The following is a 20,032-nucleotide window of genomic DNA, read 5'->3' as shown; positions in this document are numbered from 1 at the left end:
GCATCAAAAGCCACATGTGAAACAAGCACAGAACCTGGTGGATTAGTTTTCCATAGTAATGATGGATCAGGGGATTCCTGGGTAACGGTCATGGAGATCCTGCTCCAGGTCTTTACCACAAGGCTTTCCTACCGTTGTTCAGCTCCTGGACCTCACAATGCTCCCATATTTAATTTTTAAAACCAAGAGCAAATGAATGGACACAACAGAAAGTAGTTGCTCTGAAACTTTTATAATATTAGATTTGAACAACTCATTTGTGTTTATTGAAGAACATGTTTAATCAAGTGGGCATTTATATATGAAGCTAAACCTTTTGATTCCATGTTGTTATTTTTTACAGCTTAAGTAAATTAATCATTTAATGAAAAACCACTCATGGTATAGAATCAATATGCATGATTTTCATTTTTATGAGTTCGTGGCTGTCCATAATGCACTGGTCTGTTGTTTTGGTCACATGCTACAAAAATGTGCTCGCTTCCATTTCTATGCATGCAACCACATATGGGTGGTTCTGAATTTCTGATTAAGGTGCAACCAACTATATTAAAGTTCTGGTTGCTTTCATAATATTTATAATAATTATTATACCACAGACGTCTGCCCAAATATCTGCCATTCCTGCACACTTGCCTCACATTGTTAATCTTATCCAGTATGAAGGTATTGATCGGTTTGCAATTTCCTCTGCCGTTGATTTCTTTCATGCTTTCATTACAGCTCTTTTTCAGCAGATTATGAGGTCTAATATGCTTTCTGATGAATTCTTCTTCCGTCTGAGCATCAGTGTATGGGATGGCACACAGAACCAGCAGCAGGGTCAGAGCTGACCAACGCATCTCCATGGTGATGAATCTGGAGAGAGAAGCTGATACCAGCAGCACCATGTCAGCAATAAGACTTGTGAATAGTTCATCTTCATCTATTTGTATTGTTATGGGTATTTGGTATGGTAAACTACAGAACAGCAGTGCTGTAGTACTGTAAACCCTTTCTCCATAAACCTGTCAAAAGTTTACAAACTCCCTCATTTTCCTTGTTTTTATTTATATTTTAGCAGTTTATTGTCTCTGTTTACTCTGAATTTAAAGTGTAGAACAATAAAGCTTTTTGAGATTAAAAAGAATCATAGAATTGTTCTGTTTAACAAAATGTGAAGAATCCCTGAAACACTAGGCAGAGAACGGAGGCTACCGTGGCCCACACTCAGTGACACAGAAGAAAAACACAGAAGTAAAATCAAATCCAATAGTACTTTTATACAATGTAACCTGTAATAATAAAAATGTAAAATTTACTTTAATGTAAATAGAAAAAACAATTCATTTTGCTCATCCTAAACCCCTAATGACCTTGCAGGCCTTCAGGGGTCTTGCAGGTCCCAGGTCCAGCTGGTGCAAGCCCATAGTTGGGTCTACTGTGTTTTGCCTTACTCTGCTTTTGTTTGTTTTTCGAGCTCCATAGCTGATCTGCTCTTTGGTCCTGATACCAGTTGGTTCCTCATCTAATTTGCCCTGGTCTGCCACACTCAGAGATCTGGGTTCACCTCTACTTTGGGTGAGGCACTCCCATTACAAAATATAAGTGTTCAACACTGTAACAGGGTTTCTCAACCTGCAGGCCATGGAGCACCAGTGGGCTGAGAAGCAGGTTTATACTCAGGGGGAGGTGGTAGTGTGTAGTGGGCTGGTAAAGGCATTTTAAGCACTAAGTCATGAAAATGTAAGTGAAAAAATATTTAGTTAGTATAAGTAAAAACAAAATTAAAAAAAAGAGATCAATCATGTTCAAACTATAAACATTATGGCAAGTCAAAGGCAAATTAATCAGTTTGAGATAATGCAGCCGCAGGTGGCTGATGCAAACAATTTTACCTAAAAAATTGTTGTTTTCTTGTGGGCCAATATGCTTTCTGGTTATAAACAGGTGGGGCAGGAGGTGGAAAATGTACCCCTGCCCTGTAATACAATGGAATAAAATCTTAGTTTACCTTTTAAACATCTGTGTTACATGTACATTGTTCACAGTATGTGTCATATTTTGCCATTAGTTTTGAGGAAAGTGCCTTTTCTGGCAAACATTACAATATCTTTACTGAATTGGCATTATAACCAGATAGCATCATCAAAGCCCTTTGAAAAAGTCCTTTGAATAAATCCAGAACAATGTTGCTGCATTGAAAGTGCACAGGCCAGCCCCTCTTACAAGCCACTATAATGGTTTTGCTGCTGTTTTTACCATTATACACACATGGGGGGCATTTGACTCCACTTTTCAACTTGCAAATGACTAAATCAAAACGTTTGGTGCTTTTGTAAAGTTTCCGATGCTTATTTGTGTCCTTGCAAACTGCGGTAACTTGTTCCTTTGAGGCCAAGATGAAGGTGTTGATTTCTTTGCATTTATTGATGTTGCGTGATGTGATGTGCCTCTCTTTGATCACTTGGTCACACTGGTGCATTTCCATGTCCTCGATCACATGCTGTCTGAGAAAGTGCTTGTAGCGCCTCTTCACGTTGGCGGGCTGGGCGTCGACCGACAGGGTGGCAGACAAAGCCAACAGCAAACCTAGAGCAAACCCATGTATCTCCATGACAACGGCTCTGGAGAGAGAAAGAGGGAAAAATATTGGAAGATATTAACAACAAATAACATTAACAGCTCGCTGTACTTGTTAATGGAACAGGCATTATGGTATTTTATTAGAATAAGCTTCAGAGTAGACTCGAAGAGCTGGATGCTGTACGACCACAAATCTAAGATTCTCCTCCCAGAAATCCCCCAGCAAGAAGCTTTTCCTTCTCTTTGTGTATTGGAAAAAATGTCCTTAAACTGATTAAAATGAGCTTTTTATCCTTTGCAATCTGCTTAACAGATACCTTATATACTATTCCTCAGTAATAACATCCAACTTAGCCAGGATGGATGTTCCTTTAGCAGTATCAGGAAAATATTATTTCATTCGTAGCATCCTTAATTCATGCATTCAAGAGAAACATGATAGTCTGTCCAATAAGCACAGAACATACCATATTTGGTTTAGGGGGGTAGAAGAATCATTAAATAATACACATGTAGAGACACATAACCAAGAATACTTGTGTAGGCTTGGCAGAGTTTTGTTGCTTTATAATTCGTTTTACTCATGCCATATAGGTCTATTTTCACATAGCGTCTTTTCTTCTACAGTAAACAGGCATTCTTATGTTTTAATAATCCAGACTTCATGTACAAATTACGTACTAGAAATAGTGCAAGCAAAACAGCAGAAGGATATTTTAAAAAGTCAGTCAGGCCAAAGCTTATTTTGTGTGAAAGAGATGCTTGGTGTCAGAAACATTTCACGTTTTTTAGAATTTTTGCCAGGTGCAAATAGAGACTGCTGCAGGTACCAGAGCTTTTGTTCATGTTACTGTAGCTCAAGTCCTGAGTCTTTCATCGTGACCGTCTTTGGCACTGATGATCCACTGATGCATGCCCTGCCATTTTTAATTAGTGAGTGATTGCCAAAACGTTGGGCTGGACATCTGTGATGGTCTGTGTGTGTGTCAGAGTAAGGACATGGGGGACATGAAGGACAATGAGATGACTCTCTCTCTCTTTCTCTCTCTCTCTCTCTCTCTCTCTCTCTCTCTCTCTCTGTTTATTCTTTGCATACAAACATTAACTCTCACTACTGTAATATATGTTATCAGCTGTAGATTTTCACCCTGGCAATACTTGTATCCCAGAGTACGGGAAGCAGGAGGGTCAAAAAGTGCAACATCAAAGCTGTGCAACTGACTCGCAGGAAGCTGAAATTGTGAGGCAAAGCAAAAAAAGGAATCTCGGCTATCCGCATACATCTGGCTTGTTTTAAAGATGTCACAAAAGTATACAAAAGAGATATCCTAAAGAGATATCATAAAGAGGGGCGTACCCTGTCATCTCATGTATAGTATGGTTGTACATGAAAGTAAGTGTCTGCAATCTAGGCCAGTCAAGGCATCTTGTTGCAGCTAAGAGCTCGGATCATATTACCAAGGGTCCTGTTGAAACATTCAGCACTGCCGTTCCCCATAAGGTGGTAAAGGGTTGTTTGGGATTTTCTTATTCTCAATTCTCAGAGGAGTTCACCAACCAGCTAGCTTTCAAAACTCACTCCTTGATCAGAATAAGTACTCTCTGGGAATCCATACACAGTGGTTTTTGCAGGTAAAGGCCTAATTTGAATCTGAATTGAATTTGTTGAACTGGAATTATATTTGTGGAATGACATGCAAATTGAGACATTTTTCAGCCACATCAAATCAGCATTTTAGAAATGAATTCATGACTAGTAAGGAGGATGAAGGAAGAGAAAACTAGAGTTTGGTGTTTTCTGCCTCAAAGATTGTATCAAAAGTCAAATGTGAAGCAAGCAGAGAACCTGGTGGATTAGTTTTCCATAGTAATGATGGATCAGGGGATTCCTGGGGAACGGTCATGGGGATCCTGCTCAAGGTGTTGACCACAAGGCTTTCCTACCGTTGTGCAGCTCCTGGACCCCATGATGACCTCATAAAGTTTTCAATCACTCAAATGTTTCCTGTTTTTATTTACATTTATGCAGTTTATTGTCTCTGTTTATTCTGAATTTAAAGTGTAAAACAACAAAGCTATTTGAGATGAAATAGAATCATAGAATTGTTCTGTTTAACAAAATGTGATGAATTCCTGAACCACTATCCAGAGAACAGAGTCTACTGCATGTGAGTGCATGATGCTGTGGTAGGTCTTCTGGTTCAGCATGCCAGACACTCTTTACATGGTGCTGACCTTTGCTCCAGCAAACAAGCCCCAGATCATCACACTCTTTCTTCTTTGCTTGACAGCAGGTGTCATACACACTGATGGCTTTCTCACCATCACTTAACCTGTCAGACCTACAGCCTCACAGCTGAAAATGACACTTGCTAAGTTTTTAACAAGTGTTTGAAGGTCTCATCCTGTGAGCCATCCATCATGCAAGCTGTGAACTCACAGAAACATGTTTTCTGTTTCTGTTGTGGTCTGTCAGATCTCTTCCTCTCAAAGTTTACTATGGTTTTCAAATGTCTTTTGATGGTGTGTGTCTATTCAGTTTCTCTAAAGGAAAGACCTATACTTTAAAGGGTTATAATTGTCTGTCTTCCTTTGTCAATTTCATTTTTCTTGCTATTACAATAGCAACATACATACCAAATTCTGCAGTACAGTATTGTCCAAACACTGCCCTAAAGGATGTAGTAACCCAGTCTTTATCACCTCCGCTTTCTCACACAGAGAGAGGATAGCTAAGTCAGGGGGTTCACCCTTAGGAATTCTTTGCATTAACTTTCAAAGCTTAATTTACATACATTTCTGCAGAACAACTGTAGGTTTTTAACTACTGATCGAAAATGACTTCTTACATTAACATTAACTTTACATTTATTTTTACAGTTTAGATCCATTTCCAGTTTACTGTTAATTTTTAAAAAACCTTTGGTTTAGCCCGATTTGCTGCTTAGGTTATTCACAAGACTTGAACTGCTTACATGTCAATAACAATTGGAAAAATGTACATTTGTCCAACATCCAAATGAATTTTTCTGCACTGGGTTCACCTGAAAACTTGCCTTTGCTGGAGGTAACTTTCAAAGCTTAATTTACATACATTTCTGCAGAACTGTAGGTTGTTAACTGCTGACTGAAAAGGACTTCTTACATTAACATTAAATGTATTTTTACAATTTAGATACATTTGCAGTTTACTGTAAATTTTTAAAAAACTTTTGGTTTACCCCAGTTTACTGCTTAGGTTATTCACGAGTGTAACGCGAGGTGGCCCAAGTGCCGTAGGGCGAGGGGCAGGACGCACAGGGTCCAACGACGGGGACAAACATTTATTAACATTTAAAGACAATAGCACTTACATGTGTTTACAATCAAAGAACATGAAACGATTAACATTAAACGAACACGATAAACACATACACATCTAACAACGACGACGAGCATAACGTTTAACACCACCATCAACAACACGTCGCGTCGACAATGACCAAGGACGCTGCACACCCTGACGTGGGTTTACATACGCACAGATGGAACGAGGCGCAGGTGTGCGCAGGCGTGGCCACTAACGAAGGTCCTCCCACTGCACGTGGCTGGCCAAACCACGTGCCTCGCGGGAGGCGAGCGTTCCGTGACGACGAGACTTTAACTGCTTACATGTCAATAACAACTGGAAAAATGGCGTGTTCAAAAATGTTTGACCACTAGTGTATTTTACTTCATATGTTAGTAATCGCTAATATAATCAGCTACTAATAATTGAGCTATATTGAAAACATTTTAAGGAATACAGAAACATACTTAATTGTACTGCTGGAAGCGTTGGAAAAATCACATTGTTTAAGTCGTGAAGCCATGAGTGTGGGCCTCGCCAGAGAAGAGAAATAGATTCACGGTAAGCATTAATCCTACAGATCAAGCAAATTGTATCTACAGCTCTACTGCCTACATTGTAACAATGTAGTAGACTATTTTGAACATAGATGATCTGCTTAAGGTTTCCTGATTGGCTGTAATTGATTTGTGACAGGTCACTCAGCTGCTCTGGGAAATGGAGTTCCCTACTGTAGTTTTCTGTGGGGTATCTTGATTGCTAAAATAGTTCTTTTGAGAAAAAAACAACAACCCTGTGACTGTGCTCGGCTCTATAAGCAAATAAATCACATTTTAACACAGGCCAGATGTGTCAACCAATCAGGAATAGTTCATCTTCATCTATTTGTATTGTTATGGGTATTTGGTATGGTAAACTACAGAACAGCAGTGCTGTAGTACTGTAAACCCTTTCTCCAGAAACCTATCAAAGGTTTACGAACACCCTAATTTTCCCTGTTTTTGTTTTGTTTTTCTTTAGCAGTTTATTGTCTCTGTTTACTCTGAATTTAAAGTCCTAAAACATCAAAGCTATTTGAGCTATTATTTTGAAAAAGAATCATAGAATCATAGAATTGTTCTGTTTAACAAAATCTGATGAATCCCTGAACCACTAACCAAAGAACAAAGGCTACTGCCTGTGACTGCATGATGCTGTGGGAGGCCTTCTGCTTCAGCATGCCAGACACTCTGTACACGGTGCTGACCTTTGCTCCAGCAAACAAGCCCCAGATCATCACACTGTCTGCTCTCTGCTTGTCAGTGGGTGTCATACACACTGAGGAACCCGCATTTGGCCTATTCGACAAGATTCAAAAACTTTGCATTCTGAATCAAAAATTCCAAATTTTGATTCATCAGTCCATAAGATGTTCATTCATTCTTCAGTAGTCCACTGGTAGTGCTGCATATCCAAGTGCCTTGTCTAATTTTTGCAATAACTTCTCTATCTTCACTTTTTACATTAACATTAATTTTACATTTATTTTTTCAGTTTAGATACATTTTCAGTTTACTGTTATTTTTTAAAAAACATTTGGTTTACCCCAGTTTACTGCTTACCTTACTGCATAGGTTATTCCAGAGACTTTAACTGCTTACATGTCAATAACAAGTGGAAAAATGGCATGTTCGAAAATGTTTGACCACTAGTGTATTTTACTTCATATGTTAGTAATCGCTAATATAATCGGCTACTAATAATTTAGCTATATCGATATCATTGAAAGAAATACTGGAACATACTTAATGGTACTGCTGGAAATGTTGGAAAAATCACAATGTTGAAGTGGTGAAGCAATGAGTGTGGGCCTAGCCAGAGAAGAGAAAAAGATTCACAGTAAGCATTAATCCTACAGTAATACTGACTCATACTAAAATGATGCTCATTATACTATACACACAGTAACTCCATGTCAAGGTTATAATACTACTAATAAATCCATTAGCAGTAAATCTACTTTTACTAGTTACTAGTATATGCAGAAGCTTGGTACTGAGGACTTGAATGTGAATTTTGGGTGCTGCTGAATGAAATGTTTCACCAAGTCCACATTCCTCTCCACAGCACTTCCCACAGCCAAGTTACACCTTTGATGCTTTGTTACTGTATAAAAGGGAAAGCCTTTTTTTGTTTCAGTACTAAAAATGGACCTGACAAGCAGTTTTTGTTTGGGGTTTCTAGTAAACCTCTCCAAACTATTGCAAAACAAAGTTTGAAAATACATCATCATGCCTCCAACACTATAATAAATGGTCTGGTTAATCCAGTAAACATTAAAAAAAAATAAAAAAATGTATATAACTTGCTCATGTTCATTCATGGTTGAAAATTCCACTAATAAGAGTCGTATAAAGTAGAATGTCAAGGTTGTTGACACTGAGGAGTTTTACTCACCTCTCCAGTTAGTGGTCTGCAGTAAAGCTGTGAGAACAAACTTCACTGCTTTTCTCCACAGTACGCATATCACCTACGTCCCTTTATAACCACACACTAACGTCACCTCCTTTTTGCTGCTAATAGGGCAGAATAACTCAGATGGTCTACAAGGTGTATCTGTTCTGGTGCTAACAGCAGGCACCTATATACTATAGACACCTTAACAATGTTACATATCAGAACAACATCAAGCAGGCATGCATGTTTAGGACCAACAGTATACACAGAGACCAAGTACACTTGATGGGTGAATGACTGAATGAATGAATAGGAGAAGGGCCAGGAATAGAAATAACAGACTGTAGATTCTTTGCCTTTGTAAGTCACTTCTATAGCACCATACCTCATTCTGGAAACATCTCAATTCAATTTATAGTATTTTTATATCTGAAATAAGATTAATTTATTATCATATTGTATTGGGCCAGTAAAAGATGATCTTGTCATTTGCAGACAGGTTTGACTGGCGTGCCCAGAAGAGAATAGATTAGAGAGTGCTGAGACAGTCCAGTATTCCTGTACTGGCTGCATGGGTAACAGAGATGGACCACGCAGTTCACGAAAAGCCAAGGACTGGAGGTGACAACATTCTCTCTGGGTTCTCTGAGCCCTAATCTCCCCCTTCTCTCCTCTTACTGTCTCCCGTTTCTTTTGTTTAAACACACCCTTGTGTTTTCGACTGACAGCCTGACGACAGACTTGCACCTTTTCTCTGGCTAAGATCCAGAGGTCTTGAAGAGCATACTGACTACCGTTAACATTATACAGGAAAATGATCATTAAAAAGTGGATTGTTTCTACAGTGATGTGATTGGTGTGGCAGTCTGAGAAACCTCATCCTGCATAGCAAAATATTCAACCTTCCTTATAAACGATTATAGCATTGTCAGATGCCTAAAAGGTCCATCCAAATGTTGTCACAATTTCCATGGCAACACTTTCCTGTCACGGAATGCTCACCTCCTGCGGGTCACATGGTTTGGCCCGCCACGTGCAGTGGGAGAGTTGTTGTTTGTAACAACACCTGCACACACCTGCACCTTGTTTGTCTTTATGTGTATAAACCCTTGTCATTGAGTGCAGTGTGTTGGTCATTGTTAATATAGCGGGTTGAGATAAATGTTGGTGTCGTTATTGTACATGTTCATCTCGTCGTTGTTAATGTATTCGTGTTCTTCCTTCGTGTTATATGTGAGTGCCGTTTTGTGTTATGTAAATAAATGTTCGTCCAGGTCGAGGAAGTCTGTGCGTGCTTCTCCACACCCTTCGGCACTCGGGCCACACCATTACAGAATGCCCAACCACCACAGGATGCCAGCTCCCTTGGCTAAAGACAGACTTCATAGCGGGAGGTGCGTAGGCACCCCCGCCCTGCCGCCTGGATACCAGGAGATTGGGGAGAGGACCGTGACTGAAGCCCGTGTCCACTCCGAAGGTGGAGGGGAACACCCCCAGGAATTTCTTGGTGGGGGACAAACAAAGCTATTTGAGATAGAATCATAGAAATGTTTTGTTTAACAAAATGTGATGAATCCCTGAACCACTATCCAGAGAACAGAGTCTACTGCGTGTGACTGCACGATGCTGTGGTAGGCCTTCTGCTTCCACATGCCAGACACTCTGTACACGGTGCTGACCTTTGCTCCAGCAAACAAGCCCCAGATCATCACACTCTCTCTTCTCTGCTTGACAGCAGGTGTCATACACACTGATGGCTTTCTCACCATCACTTAACCTGTCAGACCTACAGCTTCACAGCTGAAAATGACACTTACTAAGTTTTTAACAAGTGTTTGAAGGTCTCATCCTGTGAGCCAGCCATCATTCAAGCTATGGACTCACAGAAACATGTTTTCTGTTTCTGTTTCTGTCAGACCTCTTCCTCACTGTGGTTTTCAAGTGTCTTTTGATGGTGTATGTCTTTTCAGTTTCTCTAAAGGAAAGACCTATACTTTAAAGGGTTATAATTGTCTGCCTTCCTTTGTCAATTTCATTTTTCTTGCTATTACAATAGCAACATAAATACCGAATGCTGCAGTACAGTATTGTCCAAACACTGCCCTAAAGGATGTAGTAACCCAGTCTTTATCACCTCTGCTTTCTCACACAGAGAGAGGATAGCTAAGTCAGGGGGTTCACCCTTAGGAATTCTTTGCATTAACTTTCAAAGCTTAATTTACATACATTTCTGCAGAACAACTGTAGGTTTTTAACTACTGATCGAAAATGACTTCTTACATTAACTTTACATTTATTTTTACAGTTTAGATCCATTTCCAGTTTACTGTTAATTTTTAAAAAACCTTTGGTTTAGCCCGATTTGCTGCTTAGGTTATTCACAAGACTTGAACTGCTTACATGTCAATAACAATTGGAAAAATGTACATTTGTCCAACATCCAAATGAATTTTTCTGCACTGGGTTCACCTGAAAACTTGCCTTTGCTGGAGGTGTGGAAGGTAAAAGCACTCATCAATGATTCAGCCTCAGCAAATGGGTGCTGTGGCTTAGCTGGTACCTGCCTGGTAAACAGGAAGTCCTGAGCAGGGTCTGGTTCAGGGGTCCAACAGTCATAATTTGGCAGTGGTGGGGCTTGAACCAGCAACAAAGCAAGCACTTTAACCACTGAGCTACTACTGCCCTCAACACTTGTATGTGCGAGTCGCATCTTTTCTGGGGGACCTTGAAAGCCTGTGTTCCTTGCTAATCCCACCAGTGTTAAGTTATAACTCATTAAGATAGCAAAAGTTTCGAATTATCATCCGCAATAATAATAAATCCATCTTTTGCAGATAGAAAATAATTCTAGAAACTGAGATCTGCATGTGACTGCCTGATGCTGTGGGAGGCCTTCTGCTTCAGCATGCCAGACACTCTGCACACAGTGCTTACCATGTTCATCTTGTCATTGTTAATGTATTCATGTTCTTCCTTCATGTTATATGTGAGTGCCGTTTTGTGTTATGTAACACAAATATAACACACCACAACAACACAACAAGCAGAAAGAGGGCGGTTGGGTGGAGTCATCAAGATTTCCGATGGGCAGAGCTGAAGCCTGAGTCCCTTCCCTTCAGCAGACTCGCCAGTGAGTCTGGAGGGGCAAACCACCTCTGGGACACTCCTAGAGCGGCAGGCGAGAGGAGGACCATTGGAGAGGGTAGCATGACCTGAACCGGGGCAGACGTGCACCCCCGCGTCTCTGTGCGTCCTGCTCCATGCCCTTCGGAACTCAGGCCACACCATTACAATTCCAAAATCAGTTGTTTTAGAAAAATTTTAATAATGAATCAGCTGCATGGAAAATGAGAACTTATTTAATGAGGAGCGCTGCTGAAGAAGTGAAGAACTTCTTCTTTTAAACTCTCAGTTTACCATTTTCCCTGAAGACTCTGAGCTCTCCAGAGGTGCTTTGTTCTTTTTTAACTTCAAGTGTAGCTCTAAGTAGGCTGCATATGGTCGCTTAGGTCATATAGGATGTGCTCAGTGTGGCCCAGAGGAGGATGGGTTACCCATCTTAGCCTGGTTCCTCTCAAGATGTCTTCCTCATTCTGAGAGTTTTCCTCTGCTCACTGATGTCTCTGGCTTCCAATTTAGGTGTCTGGACCTGGATTTCTGTAAAGATGCTTAATGACAATGACTGTTGTAAAAAGCGAAATGCAAATAAATTTAATTAAAATGGTCATATTTTAAATGGAGCAATATTGTTAATTCACCTTGGCTTAACATTTTTATCACAATTTTAATTTACATTGATGCAATTACAACTATGAATAAATTACTCTGAATGATTATGAAACTTGGACTCTTCAGCAGTAGTACTCTTGCTATTCATTCTGGATTTTAGTCTGCTCCTTACTGGTCTGGTGAAAACCACGGGGACTAAGTGTGTGGCTGGTGTTACACCCCCTAGTGGATGGTAGAGATACTGCATTTACACAATCGTAACAAAATAACAATAATTTATATCCCAGCACCCCACACTTGCAACATGTTCCCATGGAGATGGGTCTGGTGTTCACTGGTATTATTCATTAGGCTGACCAGGATCAGCACTACAGTATAAGTAAAATCACTCTTTCACCTCAGTTGATTGACATAATCCATAGAGTTCAGTACACACTTCATAGTGCATCCCATCTAAATAACAACAAAAATAATCATGGTAAAAATTATAAAGACTTTAAAGCCAATGTTTTAGAAACCAGCTGTGCATTAGAGTCTAAAGCTCAAGTGTCACCATACAGAATGTGTTAACTATTCTTTAACTCTTCATCATTTACATTTACATTACATTTACATTTACGGTATTTAGCAGACATTCTTATCCAGAGTGACTTACAAAAGCGCTTTGTCATTTACTCATAGAATATATCCAAGTACAGTATAGTAGGTTAGAATTAAACATACCAATGAACTAGAATACTGTATAATACAGGGATGAATGCTGATACCTAGAAGTGCAAAATACATAAGGTCTATCTTAAACAGTGATAAGTGCTATAAACAATAAGTGCTAGAGTTTGTTAAAAAGCATAAATAATGCCCTACAATAAGTACTAAATTAGCCAGTCAATAAGGTCAGCTGTACTTTAAATATTAAAGTGTCAGTTGTCCTTTAAATATTCTGCAAATAGATGGGACTTCAGTCTGCGTTTGAAGACTACAAGGGACTCTGCTGTCCAGACAGCAACCGGGAGTTCATTCCACCATCTTGGAGCCAGGACAGAAAATAGTCTCGATGCTTCTCGTCTATGAGACCTGAAGCAAGGTATTTCAAGCCGAGCTGCACTTGAGGTTCGAAGTACTCGAGGTACAGATCGGGCTTTGACCATTGACCACATGTATGAAGGGGCTGGTCCATTTTTGGATTTGTAGGCAAGCATCAAGGTTTTAAATCTGATGCATGCAGCTACAGGGAGCCAATGAAGGGAGCGCAGCAGTGGACTAACGTGCGAACTTTGGTAGATTGAAGACCAGTCGTGCTGCTGCATTCTGGACAAGTTGTAGAGGTTTAATGGCTCTTAGAGGAAGACCAGCAAGTAGCGAGTTGCAGTAGTCTAGCTTTGAGATCACAAGAGACTGCACAAGCACCTGGGTAGCTTCCCATGAAAGAAAGGGTCGAATCCTTCGTATGTTACAAAGGAGGAATCTGCAAGACTGGGTTAGATTAGAAACATTAGTTGGGAATGACAACTGGTTGTCCAAAGTTACGCCCAGGCTACGGGCAGCTTCGGATGGTGATACCAGGGAGTTCTCAAAGGAAACAGTGAGGTCATGGTAAGGGTTAGGAGTACCTGGGATGAACAGAAGCTCAGTTTTACTGGGATTGAGCTTCAAGTGGTTGGCTGTCATCCATGCCGCGATGTCAGTCAAGCATGCCGAGATACGTCTGGAGACCTCCGTGTCAGAGGGTGGAAAAGAAAGAAATAATTGAGTGTCATCGGCATAGCAGTGGTAGGAGAAACCATGAGAAAATATTACATCACCAAGAGAACGAGTATACAAAGAGAAGAGAAGGGGAGAGAGAAGCCCAATACTGAGCCTTGTGGAACACCAGTGGAGAGTCTACATGGTTTGGATGTGGATCCTCTCCATGTCACCTGATAGGACCATCCATCCAGATAGGACTGAAACCATCTCCAAGCAGAGCCAATCACACAAAGCCTGGAAAGAACAGAGGGAAGAATGTTGTGGTTCACTGTGTCAAAGGCTGCTGAGAGGTCTAGAAGAATCAAAACAGATAACTGTTTGGCAGCTTTAGCGGCATGAAGTTTCTCAGTCACCGCTATGAGGGCCATTTCTGCAGAATGTGGCGGTTTGTAGCCAGACTGATTGGGATCATGCAGCTGGTTCTGGGTGAGAAAATTGATGATAAACTGCTCGTTCAAGGGCTTTTGAGAGGAAAGAGAGAAGTGATACCGGTCTGTAGTTGGTAACGCTGGAGCTGTCAAGTGTGGCCTTCTTGAGAATTGGTACCACCCTGGCGGTTTTGAATGCAGTAGGCGCGTATCCAGAAGATAAGGAGTTGTTGATGATGGCAAAGATGAAAGGAAGCAGACCTCTTGCGATTGTCTGGAACAGAGCAGAAGGAATCGGATCCAGCAGACATGTAGTGGGATTGCTGGAAGTCAGGAGTTGAAGAATTTTATCTGTGGAGAGAGAAGAAAAAGAAGTCAGAGAGTTGGATGTTGGGGAATGCACATTAGTTGGAGGAGTGGGAACAGAGGAAAAGGACTGGTGGATTGCTGCAACCTTCTCCTCAAAGAAGGTGATAAAACTTCCGGAGTAAGAGATGAGGAAGGAGGGGGATAGGGAGGATTCAGGAGAGAAGAAAAAATAGTGAAGAGCTTACGTGGATCAGATAATGATGATTCGAATTTCTCTCTGTAGTAGGATGACTTTGCAGATGTCACTTCCATTGAGAACTTGAAAAGGAGATACTTGTATGAGCTAAGATCTGAATCTATATGAGATTTCCTCCACCTCCTCTCTGCAGTCCTTAGTTCTCTTCTGTGGTAGCGAAGTGTTTCTGTTAGCCACGGGGCAGGTGTGGAGGACTTAGCGGGTCTAGAGGAGAGAGAGAGCACAGAAGATTCATTGATGAGGATGATTATATTGTCGAATGAGTTACTCTTTTAAATAAAGCGTCCTTGATCTTAATGTACAAGTGAGGTGGTTACTTTGTCTATTCTGTTCTGTTAAATTTACTACCCACACACACACATCTCAGGAGATGAATGTCCAAATTGTGAGAAATATATCTATCAGGCAGATTCAGAGGCCAGCGTTACTGTTTTTCTCACTGATCATGATTTTCTTTCCCTTTCGATGTTCACGTCATTTTTAACTGTTTTCGCTTTGGGATGTACAAAAACAATTTTGTCCAACAGTAAATGTGTGACCCACAGGAAGAATCACGGTTGATGCTGATTCAGTCCTGAGATGTGACTGTTGCCACCAAACGTTTATTATGAAAAAGCCCCATATCATTTCATAGTACATTACGCAAATGTGAAATTCATATTCTACTCTTTAAAATACCATTGTAAACTAATTCAAAATACTACCCTAATTTAGTGCTGAATGAAGTTGACCATGCCTTGTTTTGTTAGGAATGGATTACACACTCATCGTTTGGTTATTTACAATTTTCATCATATGACTCAAATTAATGGGTTTCACCGGTCATAAAATTAAAACATTTATTAAGACAAAGAGAAAGTTTATTATATTCTTAAGACAGTAAGTATTATATAATGTCTCATAATAATGAAGTGTTTCATAATTAAGACTTGATATCCTATATTTACAATATACTAGGTCATAAATATAGGATAGTATTGTTATGAACCCCAGGAACAACCATCAGCCCCGCACAGCCATGCCCACTCGCACACACCCTCGGTCTGACTCACCGGAATTCTAGCACACACCTAATTCCCATTCCCCTCATTACCAACCCCTTTATAAGCTTCCTTTCCCCGTGCACACGCTGCAAATTATTGTTCCCATGTGGCGTACCTCATCCTGTGTGCTTTCCTGGTTACTGACTCCTGCTTGCCCCTCGGACACCTCCTGAACGCTACCCTGTGCATTGACCTCGGACCGACCTGACCACGCTTACCCGTTTTACTAAACGTATCAGTTTGATTGCTAAAATAAACTTCTGCAACTGGATCCAATTCAACGTGTGTGCATTCATTACAAGTATATTACACGATACTAAGTTATACTTTATATTACACATTTTACAATTATTACATTATCTCATGAGAACGTTCCCTGGTATCTCATTAAAAAAAACAAGTTTTCTCCAAATTATGAGTCTTTCATGTTCCATACATATCCCATAGGCTTTGACAGACTTACGTTTATTAAGTGTTTTAGCTGTTAAATAATTGTCATCAACATATTGGTTTACCAATAAACACCGCTCACATTTCCAATGTGTGCGAATCTTTGTGGTCATGTGAGCTTTTGTAAACCTGTAGGTGTTGAATATCCACTACAGGTCATTTATTCGGTGGTGTGGGTTTGGTGTTGAAAGTCCACCACTGTAAAAGTTTCGTTTATGCATCCTAAATTTCTGACGCCTTGTTTACGGTAAGTATTGTTTTTTCCAAGCATCTCTCATAACTCGAAGGGAAAGCATGTAAACACGCATTCTGCTCACGTGTAGACTAGTAAGTCGCGCGGTCATTTAAACGTGGCAGGTCTGACTCGCTTTGAGCGTCCGCCTTTGATCGCGGAGGAAAGTAGACACGACTGCGTTTCTATCCAGTACGGAAAGAGTGGTCTACACGTGAATTATTTTCGAACGGATTTCTCGCTTTGGTTATTTGTTTGTTATCTTTATTTCTTTCTTTGAGAAATTGAATTTGTGTCTGATGCTTAAAGGCAAAACAGGGCAGCAAAATATTTCATCAGATAATTGTGTTGAGCAAAACCGTGACTTCATGTCGCCTTTCACCCTCTGGTCATTTAACACACTTCATGTGCTTGCTGTACTGGCAACCTAAATGTTCTTAGAAATGCTCTTGATCTTTTAAACAAAATTCAAAAATGGGGGGGGGAATTGTAAACTAGAAAATAAGTAGATTTGAATCTGGATTACAGCAGGACTGAAATAACGCTGCCTCGTGTGGTGAACTGGGCAAGTGCTCTATGCTATACCAGTAAGAGTCCTTGGGCAAGACTCCTAACACTACACTTGCCCGCCTCCATAACATGATTGAAATTGTAAGTTGTTCTGGATAAGAGTGTTAATTAAATGTACTCAGCCCCAAAAGGGTTACATTCTCCTTCTTGGACACATACAGCTGTACATCTTCTCTCTAGTTTTCCTCAGTCCCCTATCATTTACATACATATGCGTGTGCACAGTGCTCACGGAGACAACACCATGAAAATGTTAAACGTCAAACTAAATTCTCTGATACAGCAGAGAAAAAATCGTGATTTGTCCAGTCTGCCATCCCATCTCAGTCACCTTCCTCAGCCTTCATCAGGGCCTCCTGGCATGAAAGGCTGATGCAGTTTCTTACTCTTTATTTAACAACAAACTACTTTTTGCATTTAATTATTTGTTTATGTGTTTAAGAACTATTTTAAGTCTTAATGTCATCACGAGTTCAGTGTTAATAGTGTGGAAGTTCCCCACCTGGTGGATGTGGACCTGAGTACAATATGTGGTGCTCACTCATTCATGTGCATGCACTCTCTCCGTTCTTTCTCGGTCTCCCTTCTCATCTGCTGTTGTTTGTGAAGCTCGTTGTGCTCGATGTATTCTCATGGTGATCATGTTTCCTGTCTTTCTAATTAATTTTCTCCCCCTCAGCTAACGACTAATAGAAGAGCATTTACGTTCAGAATGCAAATGGAAAAATCCACTGCTTGGTGTGCTGTGCGACTTTAAATGAGTGGAGCTCAGTATCTGCTAAGATAAATCTCAACACTCTAATATATACAACTAAATCATGTCAGTGAACAGTACAGTAAAGCATAACACACCTACTCAAACACTCAACAAGTCTTGTCTGGAATAAAAAGTGACAAAAATTAAAAAGAACTGCAATTTCTTGAAAGACCTTTAGCTATTCTGACTGTATGCAAGTGAAATTTGGTTTGAAGTGACCTAATAAAGCACCAAGGAATATTAAAGGGAAAAAAACATGGCATGGACCATGCCAGACACTCTACTCCAGCAAACAAGCCCCAGATCATCACACTTAAAATGAGAATTGTTCATTTTTAACAAGTGTTTGAAGGTGTCATCCTGTGAGCCGTCCATTATGCAAACTGTGCACATTAAGACTGAAGCCTTGAATTCTGAGCAACCAATGCATGAGCCGGTGGTTTGCGTTGGCCAAACGCTAAAGAAAGACAAGTGGATCATGATCGCTATACACTGTGAGAAGCTGAGAACTGCAGCAATGTAGACCTCCAAGTTTTGCAGCGCAAGTGTTTCCTTTTCAATGCTGCTGGACACTGTTAGGAGCTTAATAAACCTTTTAGAAAAATAACGATCAGGGTGTTAGGATCCGTGTGCGTCCTCCTGAATGAGGACTGACTGCTCTAGTCCCAATACCGCTGTTATCTACTTTGCGTTTAAAAGGATGTGAGTAATCAGGCGCAGCAAGAACTGGGGGTATGGTAGAGTAATGCCTTTACAGCATCAAAATCATTCTGACACGGTTGGGGACATACAAAATGTTCCTTATTGTGGAGCAAGCTGATTAGAGGGCTACAACAGTCAAGAAATTCTTACAAACAGTGGTAAAACCCCACCATTCCAAGGAAGCGTCCAACGCTTGTTGTCGGGTGGAAGAAAAGACCGAGTCACCGGTATCTTGGTGTCTAGCTTCCCTAAGTAAGAGACTTCCCCTTTTCCAAAGTCACACTTATCCAAGTTCAGAATGAGAGAAGCTTAATTGAATGCAATTGATTCAGCAGTACTGAATTTCTAACCAAACAGGGACTAGTTTTTTAAACATTATTAAAGGTAGAAAATGTAAAAGAACCTGTTAAAAATGTCCAATACAAAAAACATGTGATTAAAGTAAAAAAAAGCACACAAGGCAAAAGTGTGGTTTGATTTTTCGATTTTTCTGTTTATGTTTTAATTTCTTAAATGTATGTGTACATGAGAAGCTTTTTACAGAACTGTTGAGACCGGAACAGAGAGAGATTAAGAGAGAACAGTGATTAAAGGTTCTTGCCAGTGTCCAGTTCGATGTCTCCATGTCTTCAGTAACCAGTTCCATGTCTCTTTTAGCAGATTTTCATGTTCACGCATGTGTACTCTGATACCGCAACATGTTAAATACAAATTAAATACAAAAGATAATCATGTAAAAAGAGTAAACTTGGATTATTTCCCCGTCAGACCAAAAACAAACATAATCTGGGTAGAAAAAGAGTTTTAATTGCAATTATAAGGTACAGTTTTTTAATAATGATCAACTCAGTCATTTTTTTTGAGGGACTGTCCTTGTCACTGAGCCCTACCTCAAACGTTCTTTTCTTGAACGTGTGACTTGTTCTCTTCAGTCTTCATTGTATATTACAATATGTAACCAGAAGTGGGATGTAGTTCACCGTCCCTGTTTTGATTGTTTTTGTTTGTTTTTGTATGTTTCTCGATGTGCCAATGATGAAACACTGAGCTTCTTGATATAGCAGGAAGTTTTTACAGTGATTGCTCACGTGACATCGGTGTGGCCGTGACATCAAATACTGTAACTACCCAGACTATAACAAGTGATTTCAAAAGCATGCGTTCCTCTAGTATTCTATAGTACCCTGTGATATGTTGTGCATGGCACATCTTCCATGTGTCTGACTGTGAATATTAGTTTACTGTGGGCCACACTCAGTGACACAGAAGAAAAACACAGAAGTAAAATCAAATCCAATAGTACTTTTATACAATGTAACCTGAAATAATAAAAATGTAAAATGTCCATTAATGGAAATAGAAAAAACAACTCATTTTGCTCATCCTAAACCCCTAATGACCTTGCAGGCCTTCAGGGGTCTTGCAGGTCCCAGGTCCAGCTGGTGCAAGCCCATAGTTGGGTCTACTGTGTTTTGCCTTACTCTGCTTTTGTTTGTTTTTCGAGCTCCATAGCTGATCTGCTCTTTGGTCCTGATACCAGT

At 40.1% G+C, this 20,032-nt stretch overlaps 1 long non-coding RNA gene across 1 annotated transcript; it reads right to left on the bottom strand.

Annotated features, from left to right (window-relative positions):
* Positions 1 to 789: 789 nt before the first annotated feature.
* On the bottom strand, positions 790 to 8,382 carry LOC118241597. Its single transcript, XR_004776226.1, has 3 exons — positions 8,330 to 8,382; positions 7,678 to 7,743; positions 790 to 858 (listed from the first exon to the last, which is right to left on the bottom strand). It is a non-coding gene; the product is annotated as an uncharacterized LOC118241597 (long non-coding RNA).
* Positions 8,383 to 20,032: the final 11,650 nt, after the last annotated feature.

Source organism: Electrophorus electricus, chromosome 6 (assembly GCF_013358815.1).
Source record: "Electrophorus electricus isolate fEleEle1 chromosome 6, fEleEle1.pri, whole genome shotgun sequence".
Classification (NCBI taxonomy): Eukaryota; Metazoa; Chordata; class Actinopteri; order Gymnotiformes; family Gymnotidae; genus Electrophorus; species Electrophorus electricus.
This window is presented reverse-complemented; position numbering and strand designations above follow the sequence as displayed.